This window comes from Alligator sinensis, unplaced genomic scaffold, assembly GCF_000455745.1.
Source record: "Alligator sinensis unplaced genomic scaffold, ASM45574v1 scaffold330_1, whole genome shotgun sequence".
In the NCBI taxonomy this organism is placed as follows: domain Eukaryota; kingdom Metazoa; phylum Chordata; order Crocodylia; family Alligatoridae; genus Alligator; species Alligator sinensis.
Genome location: NW_005842178.1, coordinates 2,058,054 through 2,071,181, shown reverse-complemented (window position 1 = coordinate 2,071,181; position 13,128 = coordinate 2,058,054). Strand labels below are relative to the sequence as shown.

The following is a 13,128-nucleotide window of genomic DNA, read 5'->3' as shown; positions in this document are numbered from 1 at the left end:
CCGCCGGCGCCTCCACGGCCTAACCCAGAACATGCTCTGGCCAGTTTGGGACGGTGCCACATGCATGAATGCAGCACCCACTCCAGGACCTGCACTGCCCACAGCACCCACCCTGGACTGCCCAGAGCAGGCACCATGTGCAGCTTGCATCCTGAATGGGTGCCACAGGCAATGGATCCAGCATGCAGCAAGGGGCAGGATCCCAGACTGGCCCAATGCAGGTGCCACATGCAGCACAGGTCCTGGGCTCTGTGAGCAGGGCTGGTCTTGCACCCACCACGTGCTTCCTGTAGGTCAACTGGAGAGGAGACCCAGGGCCAGCACCAAAAGCCAGACTAGAATGAATATTGGTTATTATATGGCCACATGTTTCAACCAGTATAATTAATAATGTCCCCAACTCACAACTTCTCCTATAAAAAAAAAATTCACAAAATAAATTGGTATGTGCAAATCGGGAGACTAGGATTATAAACCTCAAGTATCTATGAAAATAAATTATTAATTTTCCTTTTTATCCGTCCTTTCATCTCTCAGTTCCAATGTGTGGACAACATTGAGAGGGTCCAGAGGAGGGCCACCCACGTGATCCAGGGACAGCAGGGCAGACCCTACAATGAGAGGCTACGGGACCTGAACCTGTTCAGCCTTCACAAGAGAAGGCTGAGGGGGGACCTGGTGACTGTCTATAAACTCACTAGTGGGGACCAGAAGGGTTTGGGGGAGACCTTGTTTCCCCTAGCTCCCCCCGGGATAACAAGGAATAACAGCCACAAGTTGTTGGAGAGTAGGTTTAGATTAGACATCCGTAAGAACTACTTCACAGTTAGGGTGGCTAGGATCTGGAACCGACTTCCAAGGGAAGTGGTACTGGCACCTACCCTGGGGGTCTTTAAGAAGCGGCTCGATGCCTACCTGACTGGGGTCACTTGAGCCCAGTTTTCCTCCTGCCCAGGCAGGGGGTCGGACTTGAAGATCTACAAGGTCCCTTCCGACCCTAATTCCATGATTCTATGATTCTATGTTCACATATAACTTCTTAAGCGAACCTATATCCAGCCTGTGTCCCAGACCAACTTTAAGGTGCCAGGTTTGAAACTACATTCAACCTTCAGCTGTACTCATCTCCAAATTTTACTATAAATAGTTCACCAGATTTGTCTTGTGGAAATAAAGATTTTTTTTACAATACTGCTACAACAGTATGTTTGTCAACACAATGTTTATTGGCCCATGACTCTAACTCATACCACTTTTTCCATGTCTCCAATCAGGATAAGACTAGTGCTTTTCAATCCACAGAATGTCTGAAAGAAGATTAATAAGCAAGCTTGTACAAAGGAAGATAATCCTGCAGAGAAAGAGACTAAGTTAAAGATCTCCCTCATAAAGCCCAATCCTAAAAGAAGATTGACACCATAATCCTACAAATCTTCAATGCTAACTTAAATCAAGTAGACATCATGAGTGGCATCCTATTAACCGATCTAGCTGTGTAAGTCATGAGCAGATCTGACTGACGTGGCTAAATTGGCATTTTAGATTCTATTCCTATGCATTTTCCCCTGTACAGGAGACTTACGCACATCATGCCCTGTATGTGGCCAAACATAGTAGCATGAAGCAGCTGCAAATCTCCATAATCAGCTGTTTCTAGTCATGTAGAGGCTCTATGTGAGAGGGTGGGAAAAGGCAGAAGTGGGGGGGGGAGCAGTGCTGGGAAAGGTAAATAAGCAAGGAATAAACCCATAACAAAGAATCACAAAAAACTAATTCATGTAATGGGAAAATTATCTATAAACCTTGTTTAAACCATACTTAACACAATCTACTCTGTGGGTGATTTCTTGTTCTGCAACTTCCCATTCAAGTTGGTTTTTTAAGTTTTCCTGCTTTGGAACAGCTACCCTGAGGTCAGCGATGGAATGTGCAGGCAGGTTAAAGTGTTCTGCCTTTCTGTCTCCCTGGAGCTGATGTCAGTGTTCATTAATTCTTACACCTGTGGATTGCCCCATCTGTCCAGGGGAGACAGCAGATGGACACTGTAAGCAGGTGTTGGCAGGTATGACATAGGTAGAAAAATGCAGTCATGCACAGAGCGTGACTACAGGGACTTTGCATCTGGTGCAGGAGAGGCTGCTGAGTCACTGATCACCATCAGCACATGCAACGTGAAATATGGGAGGTGCAATGGGACTGTTTACCTCTACCTTGGGCATGCTGGAGCCAGCACTGGTGCAGCCATGTTGGCTATTACCTAGCCAGCCGTAGCTTATATGCAAACCCTTTTAAGGGAAGCCTGCCAGTGAGCAGCTGATGGGAGCCCCTGGGGCAGACCCTGCTGCTAGCTGGGCGTACCTGGCTGGGCAGCCATGGATAGCCAGGTCTGAACCCTTGGACACCTTCATTTGGGCACTTACTAAAAAATAACAGAATGGCACCAACGTTTTAGTCATCTAGACAGGGATTTTTGTCTAGAGCACGTCTAGATGCCCAAACTAAACAGAATGCCACCCTACTGCCTTAATGCAACTGTGGAAACATCTATAAAGCACTCTATTTTCTATTAATAAAATCTTACATTGTATAATTATGGCTTTAAGGGACCTAAAAAATGTAATGAAATAAATGTAACACAGATGTTCACAAAAACAAAAACTTGAATGTTTTTACTTCATAGCAACCAAATAGGTCAAGCCATTTCCTCCTTCAAGCAATTCTCAAAGGACCACAAAACACATGGTTTTCTAGTGGATTTTGTGTTTGTATCCCCACTCAGAGGAAATACTGCTGTCCAAAAATGTGCAGTACTCAGTTTTCCCATAACATTTTTTGGAATTTAAAAGTTAATTAACGGCATGCAATTGAAAGTAATTCATCAAATATCTGTTATACAATTTGGCTGTTTTGCTATATAGTATTTTTTATTTTATAAAAGCAACACAAGAGTCAAATAACTATTCCTTAAAAAAGCTAGATTAAGTGAATGCAAAGTGAAGCATTCATTATTCAGCAAGACCAAAGTGAAAGATTACCCATACTATACTGGCTCTGCTCTTGTGCATCTTTAATTACATGTTCACATGCTATTTATTCCTGCAGGACTCCTGACTCTTACAGTGCTTAACATGGATGGTACTCTATTAATCAGACAGCTGTTATATTTATTTTTATTCTCAATGTTCAGCATGTGCTGTGAATGAGGCACCCTTCAGACTGGCAAAGCCTTTTGATACATGCTTAAATATCTTGCTGAATCAAGAACTAAAGCAGGAAGGGGCATGAAGACAGATGCTTCATTCATTAATTACCATTACTTTCTAGCGTGAATGGTGTAGGATTTCTCAAAAACTCATCCACCACAAAACACTGACATTTATTGTCCAGTCAAATACAGAGACTATATAGGGAAAGTAGTATGTAATCATGTAATGAAGACAATACATTGAGCATGTGCACTCAAAATAGGAAACCTTAAGATGGGAGGGGGCAAGTGGGTGTATTTCAGTGGGGTGGTTGGGAAGTGGGGGTGTGATGGAGTAGGGGGGTATATATTTGCGGTGTGGGCATGGTGGGTGGGGTGTGTGGGTGAGGATGGGGGGTGTGGAGAGGGGTGAGGTATGTGGTTGGGATGGGGGCTGTGGGAGGGAATATGTTGGGGTGCAGGAGTGTGTGTGAGAAGTTGTTTGGTGAGGGGCTTGGGGTTTGGTGAGGTAGTGTGTTTGGGGGTTTGGTGAGGTGGTGTGTGTAGACGGGGGGGAGGTCCCTCAGAGTCCCTGGAATGTGTCAGTCCCTGGATCTGCATGCGGTGGCAGAGAGCAGGGCCAGCCGCAGCCAGCCCCATAGTGCGCAGCTCTCCATGCTCCCACCCCAGGTCCCAGTCGCAGGTGGTGGCAGCATGCAGGGCCAGCTCCATCCCACCCCATAACATGCAGCTCCTGCCCCAGTCCCTGGCTGCACATGGCAGCAGCATGTGGGGCCAGCCCCACCAGCCCACTAGTGCTCCTGCCCGTGTCCCCAGACACACATGGTAACAGGGTGTGGGGCCAGCCCCATCCAGCCCCACAGTGCACAGCTCCTGTGCTCCCACCCCAGTCTCTGGCTGCACGTGGTAACAGGGTGCAAGGACAGCCCCACCCAGCCTCATAACATGCAGGTCCCATGCTCCCACCTGAGTCCCTGGCTGCAAGTGGCGGCAGCATGCAGGGCCAGCCCAGCCTGGCCCCATAGCGCTCCCACCCGAGTCCCCAACCACATGTGGTGGCAGGTGCGGGGCCAGCCCCACCCTGCCCCACAGTACATGGCTCCTGCACTCCCACCTGAGTCCCTAGCTGCACATGGTGGCAGCATGTGGGACCAGCCCAACCCAGCCCCATAGCACGCAGTTCCTGTGCTCCTGCAGCATACGGGGCCAGCCCAGCCCAACCCCCTAGTGCATGGCTCCCTGCGTTCCTGTCCCTTTCCCCCAGCAGAAGCCCCTGGCCCCAGCCTGGTGGGGCTCATACCTGCATTCCCACTCTTGCAAGGAGGCAGGAAACAGCCAGGGGTGGCCAGCAAAAGCCTGTGCCAGGCAAAGGCTTCTTGTCTCCACTGCTCCCTAGTTCAGAGCTGGGGGTGGGTCAGGCCAGGCTTGTGTGGGGGGAGGGCTGCTTAGAAACCAAAGCGGCACCTCCTTCAAGGACCTGCTGGCTTGCAGAGAGGCAGCAAGGGCCAGGCTTACAGAGGGGCCCCGTGGACCAGATAGAATTGCCTGGCAGGCCAGATCCAGCCTGCAGGCCATATTTTGCCTACCCCTGGGCTAAGTGAACAATCTTTAAAGCTGCATTTTAAGTAGATATAAGCAGACCAAGACTGCATTTGTCAAGGGCACACAACAGCCTGTTGAGGAAACTGAGATGACAAGGGCCCAAATGAGCATTTCAGTTTTGTAAATGAATAGGAAAAACTATGCATTACAGGTGGCTTGCAGAGACTGCAAGACAGAGTCTGGAGGCAAGAATCTTGAGGGCAACCCAAGCTGAAGATGAGACCTAGGTTTCTGGCCTGGGTGGTCAGCAGGATGGTAGCATGGACTATTCATCAAGCAAAGGAGTGGGTGGGACAGAAATTAAGCACACTAAGCATGAGCTGATAAGCAGACACACTCAAAGAGGTATCGGTCCAACATTTTAATTTTGACAGAAGAGCAAAGAGCAACTTCTGAGCTTAGAGTTGGTAGTTTAATTTTTAATTGTAGATTATATTAGCCAGAAGTAAAGTGTAAAGGGAAAAGAAAATGAGGCTAAGAGAAAATGAGACTAAGAGCTCTGCGAACATCCACAGAATGGAAGGGGGGTGGGGGTGGAGATGAGGATCCTCCAAAACACAAAGTAAACAGGTAGGAAGAGAATCAGGAGACAAATTCATAGAACCAAGGTAGGACATGGTTATTGCCTCTACACAACAAATTTACTGAGTTGACTAATCAGCTCCGCAGTAAACATCTTGGCATCTACACATGCAGCCCTATTAGGCCACAGGAAACTAATAAACTCCATAGAGTAGGTAGAGTTTTTTGTGCACTGCAGCTGGCCTGCCCCTTTGTGCACAGCACCTTGAGCACCCTTGTACCTCAGCCAGCCGCTCTGCAGCACGCTGAGATGGGTTGGAATTGCATTGGGCTGATAGGCTGACCCCCTAGGCCCCCTGCCAGCTGGGGATGCTCTGACCCAGCTCAACACGCTGTGGTCCAGGGCACCATGTGTAAACATGGCACCCAGAAACAATAAACTCCAACATGATACATGCCAGAGTTTATTGTGTCATATTAATATGCAGGTGTAGATGCACCCTATTTCAGAAAGAACACGATCAGTGGTGTTAAAGGCAATTCACAGATCAAGGAGGATGAAGATAAAGTACTGGACATGAACTTTGGCTAGCAAGTGATCACAGACTTTGACACAAACAGTTCCAGTGGCATGCAAGGAGTAGAAGCCAGCTTGAAGATCTCCAGGCAAGACTCATAAAGAGCGTGTTTAACTTAGAGATGAAGCAGTAGCTAGAGACACAAGTCAGGTCACGGATATGATTTAAAGTGAGAGAGACTAAAGCACATTTGCTTTATGAGAGAGAGCCAGGAAAGAGCTATAAGTTCAGGAGCAGAGTAAATGAATGGATAAGTGGGGGATTTCAAGAGACTAAATGGTCCCTGAAGCAAGTGGGGTTTTAAACGACAACAGCAGATACCAATTCAGCAGGTTTGTAAGAGAAAAAGAGAAGACAAGCAGAGGTAAAGGGGAAGTCGATTTCCTTTTGTCAGCTTTCTCTTGGAAGAAATCTGCAAGATGCTCTGTAGAGAAAGGGAGGTAAGGTATAAAGTGAGTTTAAGAAATTCAACTTGTTGAACTGCAGTGCGTATTCTGAAAAGATATCCAATTCCAGATCTCTGGCTGGTGTTGATTATCATAACTCCAGTGGTATTAAGTTATAGAGAATCTACCATAGCCCCAAGTTGTTCATAGAGTGCGCATAAACTATCCATCAGAACATTTGTACACTGTGAGTGGCCTTCTTTTTCTTTCTGGTCATCTACCTAGCCTTACCAGCACTTCATATACAGATAGCCTTTCTATTTCCCAGTAGCCTGAATTTATAGTGTGAATGTTTACATATGTATGGAGACTGAGCACACACAGTGCACTATACAGTGGCTGCTTAATGTGCCTGGCTACACACACAGCCTTTTTGCTGGTATGTAGTTAGCTCAAACCCACAACTAGCAAGTATTAAGCTTCAGGAGGAGACAGAAGGCTTTCACATGTTTTGGCTGTAATAGCTGAGTGGTTAGGGCATTTTCCCACTCCCCACAAGGAAACCAGAGACCTGGGTTCTACATGCCCTTTGCCCAGAAGGGGTTTGAACCTTAACCTCTCTAGCCACCATGTCACTGATCAGGCTTTATTAAAACCTTCCTCTCGTGTTCCTTTTGAAGCTTGGCCCTGGGCAGCCATGAGCAAAAGATACATAGAAAGTATGTGGCACCTGGAGAAAAAGAACAAATCGGAGGGTGTGTAGGTCAACAAAGTGACTGCTAGGCTGGAAGGGAAGGAGACTTCAGTTTTATCCTGGAGCCTTGCCCACAGTGAGGCAAGAATTGTCCCACATTCATTTTTGTTCCCTAATGACTACATGAAATACAAGGGGAAGAGATTCAGCCACAAAATAAATACTAGAAAGTGCCTAACCTGTAGCATGATGGCTAGAGTGCTACATTGTGAAGTTAAAGAACCCTAGGTTCAAACCCCCTCTGGGTGAGGCCCTACAATTCATGTCTCTGGTGTTCCAGACAAGTAGTCTAGTTCCTCAGCCACTGGGACCAGAATAAAGTGGGCTCTCTTTACTGCCCAGCTATGTAATAACATAGCCAAATACACTGGCTACCTGTATCTAATGGCCAAAAACACTATACAGACAACTAAAAGGAAGAAGAATTAACTTCTACCAGATTTAATTTTCAGCACCTTGATTTTGTTATGCCTTTGAAAATTTTAAAAACTTTCTAGTATCAAGTATCTCCGCCCTACCTAGCTGCTGTATTTCTGTGATCTCTTTGACAAGGGAACAGAGTGAGTTCTTGGTGTTTTTCATTATAAAATGTAATTTCCAGGCCTCAGAATTCTTGTTGCTCCTTTTTGAATGCACTCCAAGGTTTTCAACTTCCTTTTAGAAGTGTTGGCACCTGACTTGGACACGATCTTCCAGCAGCAAGCTTACCAGTGGCCTATGCAAAAGCAATACCAAGCAAGCCTCTACTTGATATTCTTCAGTTTGTCCAGTCAAGTATCATTTTAGCCATTTTAAACTACAGTCCTACGTTAAAGCCCATAATCAGCTGGTTGGCTACTATGATTCCCAGTCACACACAAGTCCCTTTTCCTAGATGTATAACCTTGCATTTCTCTATTATTACAGATTTCACTGCAAGAGCATACAATAACATCCAAGTATTTGTGTTTATGTATTGACACCATATAAAGTTGCAAAGATTGTTAAACCTGACCAGTAATATCAAAAAAAAAATTGAATGCTTATCTTGCTGAGATCCTATGACCCAAGCTGACTTCCTGCCTTCGGGCAGGGGGGCTGGACTCAACGATCTTCCGAGGTCCCTTCCAGCCCTAATGTCTATGAAATCTATGAAATGTCTTATGTTTTCTTCAAGATGTTTGTTAAAAACATTGATTACCACTGGGCTAGGAATAAATTCTTATCAGGCCCTGTTAGCAACACCCCCCCACCTGAGGATTCCTATTAAAGGTTACATTTCAAAATATGTTCGCCAGACTTTTTCATTTTAATACATTCCATATTGATTTCACAGCGCTTTTAATCTGAATCGCATATAACAAGGTAATATAAGTACACTGCTGTCAGTTATTTGACACTACTATAGCTACTACAGTTACCCTTGCAACCAATTTGCAGTTTCAAAGAACAGGATTGATTTAGCCAAACAAACCAAGCTGCTTGGCATTAATTACACTTCCATACTTTATTGATCAGCTACTTCTTTATTTTCCCAAGGATCAATGTCAGGCTAACTGGTCTACATATTATACACATTCTATTTACTCTTTTTAAAATTATTGGCACAATATTAGCTTTCTTCCTTTGAAATTTCCATGGAATTTCATTAAAAATTAACAGCAAATCTCCAGAGTACCTCTTGGCCAACTCTATAACTATGAATACAGCTATGAAATCAAACTTATTTTACAGATGCTATTTGACAGCCTCCTTCATTACTGCTGCTATATGAAGTGCACCATGCCAGTTTTCATTCCCAATACAGAACAAAAACATACACACATGGATGTAGTGAATGTGCAATTCACATGGATTTTTCAGTGCACAGTCTTTCCTATGTGCCTGTTGAAGGCAAAAAGATAACTACAGGACATAGAAGGTTGACCTGAATCTAAGGTTACTTACTGCTAACTCCCATACTTCTTAATGTTTTTTTTAGACATTTACTTAACTTTTTCAGAAAGTTGGCTTGAGTATTCAATTCACCATCCTTTAACCTACAAATATACCACTGCACTTCTCTATCAGAGCCAAATGTAAACCAATTTGCTAAATCTACTTGGTCAGGAAAACTATTCTGTGGCCTGTGTGAAATGAACTGGCGGTTTCAGTCTAGTTCCTGGTGGACAGGTGCCCACACCACAGAAACCAACACTGCACTTGGCACCACTGTTGGCAGTTTCAGCAAAGAGGCCAAAGATCAAGAATCTAGAGACTGAGTTACTCTCTAACCCAAACAGATGCCTCAAAGTTCAAGACAAAAGTACACAACTGGGGAACCATGTGGGGAAACTCACATAGTCAGGAGCACAAACTGTGGCCCTTTTCTTTTTCTTTTTTTCCCCACAGGGAGAATTTGCATTCCTTTACATGTTAATTCTGTGAAAGGACATGAATTAAGTTAAACACATACATGTAAAAACAAAAGCCATACTCATTACTAAAGACTGATGATGAATGCTAGATCTTGCCATCTTCACAAGCTAAACCATCACTAATCTGAACAAGGAGAACACGAAGCAACTGCATGACTGGATTCAAACTCAAGAAAATTAAGTAATTACAATAGCAGAACTAAAGCTGGCAGTCCATATAACTGGAGTTATACTCTGACATAACTTTTTATTCATAATTATTTTAATAATTTAATAATAATTTCAAATAATGAAAGAAATCTCAAGATTACTTACAATTTATGTGTATACAGAAAACAACACCTGGTACTCACCGTAATACTCAGAGCAACCACCTCAGTCAGATACCTGACTGCACCTGACTGAAATTAAGATAGGATTAATTACCATATTACTGTACAATATATATCATTAGTAATTAATATGACAGAAGCCTAAATCACTAAGAATATAATTTCAAACAAACTGGGTTGGAGCAGGGGGAGGAAGGAGATTAGGATTATCTCCCAATTTAAGTGTGGTACAAAGATCCTTGAAATTAGAACACAACAGAAGGTTGAACAAATAGTAATTCATTTGGATCATATCCTAACCCTGGCTCATGCACAAAGACCCTACTGAAATCAAATCAAAGCACCAAAATAGTTTTGTATGAAACCAGAAAGTATAATATAGACCTTTTTACCCACATTTAAACTACATGGAGAAAAAATAATAATAACAAATAGCGAGCATGTCCTGAATTAGCATCTGCTCCTCCATCAAATCTCCTTAAAATAATAACTTCTAACCTTTTATCCACAGATCTTAAAGCATTTTACAAAATGCTTTAAGGACATAAGCAGAGCTACCTCCACTGTACAGATAAGGAACACAAGGAAAAGGAGGTGAACCAAGTTCACAGCAAGCCGGTGACATACAAAAATGTGTCTTCTGGATCCCAGTCCAATGTCCTAACCATTCAGTCACTCTCTCCAGTTCACTTACTTTGTGAATTTAATACACAGTTTGTGGGTCTTCCAGGCAAGACTACTGTTAACTCAGCATAAAGCTGACTAGATTTCAAAACAACTCTTTACTTTTCACCTGCATCCTACTGACAGAAGAAAACCATTTCTTTCATTCTATGTCATTCCCAAAAATGAGTTATTTTAAAATAAGTGAGTTTATCATATTGTATTAGTGAATGTATTGATCATGCAAGAAAAGACCTAATGCTGTTTTTCTTGTGATTTTTTTAACTTAATATTCCCAGGAAGCTAATGTAACTGTTCACAAACTTATTGTAAAACCTCAGCCATTTCGTTAACTTAGTCTATAATCTAATGAAGACAACCAAAGGATGGTAACTGTATAGTCAACTAGATTTTTTATTTATTTATTAAAGACGTGACAAGTTATCTGGGGGAAAAAACTGAATTTGACTGCTTTGGTGACAAATACATGCATTTTGAGGTCCCAATCTTTACAAAACTCTTAACTGTTTCAAAGCCAATGGACTTAGTGGGAGATGAGGATGCTCAGAACCTCAAAAAGGGTCTGTCTTCATATAACAGAATTGGACTCAAGGGTTAAGAAACCAGTTTTTCATTTGGTCCACAGTACTGAAATGTCTTTTGAGCTGAGCCAAACTTAAATAAAGGAAAGATATCAAGTTAATTATATTTAATTATATTTATTGGTCATCTAGACCCAGCCCTCTTTCCTGCCTATGCAGGGGGTCAGACTCAATGATCTATTGAGGTCCCTTCCGACCCTAACATCTATGAATCTATATTCAATATTAATAAGCATATTAATGCAACCTCGGTACAGGTGAAAATTCAATCATATAGTATAAGCATACTAATTTTTTTGAACAGAAAGATTTTATTTACTGCTATTTCTGCTGTTCACTATTAGAATGTTTGGTATCAGCAATTTTCAAAGTAAATATCAATCTGCATTTTTAATGCATTTTTTGCTTTTTCATTTTTTAAGGAAAGTTAAATCTATTGTTGACGAAACAAGTAAGAGAAATAATGGATGAGAATATTCACGTTTGCAGACACTGTTTGTAGGATGGTTTTCTGTGATGCTACTGATTTATCAAGATATTTTTTCCCCACTTATCAAAACACTCTCTATACCCGCTTGATTCCAGATCCTATTACCTTTATGGCACATCTACACATGTATTCAAGCGCGACAAAATTCAATGAGGATTAAGCTAATACACATTAAGTCATTTTTGGCACGTCTATAGATGCAAGGACTAGGCACTACAGTTGGTGCATCTGGCACCAAGTCCCTGCAACCCTGCCATGTGCCCCTAGCGGCTGGGCAGCCCCGGGCACTAAAGTTAGTGCCAGGTCGTGTCTACACATGCCATACTGTGCTTTAACTAAAAGCACCTAAATTTGATACCTGCATTTGCAGGTATCAAATTTAGGTGTGATTAGTCTAATTTTGCCATTTTTAATGGGCATTAAGGGCATGCACACGTAGATACATGCCTGTTTAGGCTAATGCGCATTAACATGTCTCATGCAGACATGCTCATAGTGCTGAAGTATTAATCATACTGCTTTTAACTACTGTTTCACATATTTATAAAGAAACAAAAACATTCATTCCTACCAGATGATGGTTGTTAATCAAGAGTTCTAACTAAACTAAACTACTTCATCCTGGAATACCACCACTGATCTGGACTACACCTAGGTAGCATCTTTATTGCTGCTGATATTCAAGATTTGACAATTCAGACAAAAGCTAAACACACAGAATGCACTGAAATTAAATAGAAACCCTGCAAATCTGGTTTGAGGTTTCTTAAACTGTGTTGATGCACAGTCTTAAGCCTTGAAAGACAGTAGCTGTATTAAAGGATGCTGCAAAACCTATGTCACTATTTTCTAAAAGGTGTATTTGGAAACACCAGCGTACTGTGTCTTGAAATCATCTACCCTGTTTAAACTGGAAGAACCACTCGGTGATTACCATCGCTTCTACACTAGGATGACACACAAACACAAAGCTGTTGCAGAACATAATTATCCTCTTGACTGTACATTTGCTGCAAGGTACACATCGTTTTTGCCGGGAGCAGCAGATGCCTAGAAAAAGCGCAAGGGTTTCATTGTGAGAACAAGCGCCCGGCTGTCAGGGTGACACCGCCAGGGCAAGTCGACTGCACCGCTCGGCCATCTGTAGACAAACACACCGACTCCTTCTGTCCCTCCGCTCGTACCCGACACAGGCTGCCTCTCTTCCTTTCTTCAGGCTCCTTGTAACACCAGCACTTTTCTTTCCCAGCACTTCCCTGAGCAAATGTGGCTTCGTTTTTCCCCCCTCCCTCAGAAATGCCTGACCTTTGTGGGGGGCGAGGGAGTCAAGGGGGGCCCAGAGCCTCCAGCCGTCCCCGGCCCAGCCGCCCCCGCCCCCGCGCTGGCAGGAGCCGCCACCCGGGACCCCGCTGCCACGCGTCTCCTCCCACAGCGCTTGGCCGCTTCGTGCCCACAGCGACGCTGGGAGACGCGTGAGGGGAGCCGGGGCGGCGGCTGAGGGAGACCGTGCGCAGGGGAGGCACAAGGGCGGGCTGGGCTTGGGGCAGGCGGTGGCAGCGGCGAGGCGAGGCGAGGGCCCCGGCCCCTGCCCGCGGCCT

The 13,128-nt window shown here is 43.8% G+C and overlaps 1 long non-coding RNA gene across 1 annotated transcript in view; it reads right to left on the bottom strand.

The window, feature by feature from the left end:
• LOC112550682 overlaps positions 1-13,112 on the bottom strand; it is a 44,804-nt gene extending 31,692 nt beyond the window's left edge. Inside the window, exons 1-3 of the long non-coding RNA XR_003094638.1 lie at positions 12,836-13,112; positions 9,797-9,844; positions 9,366-9,447 (exon numbers count right to left, since the gene is read on the bottom strand). This is a non-coding gene — a long non-coding RNA (uncharacterized LOC112550682). The remainder of the gene's footprint in view (positions 1-9,365; positions 9,448-9,796; positions 9,845-12,835) is intronic.
• Positions 13,113-13,128: the final 16 nt, after the last annotated feature.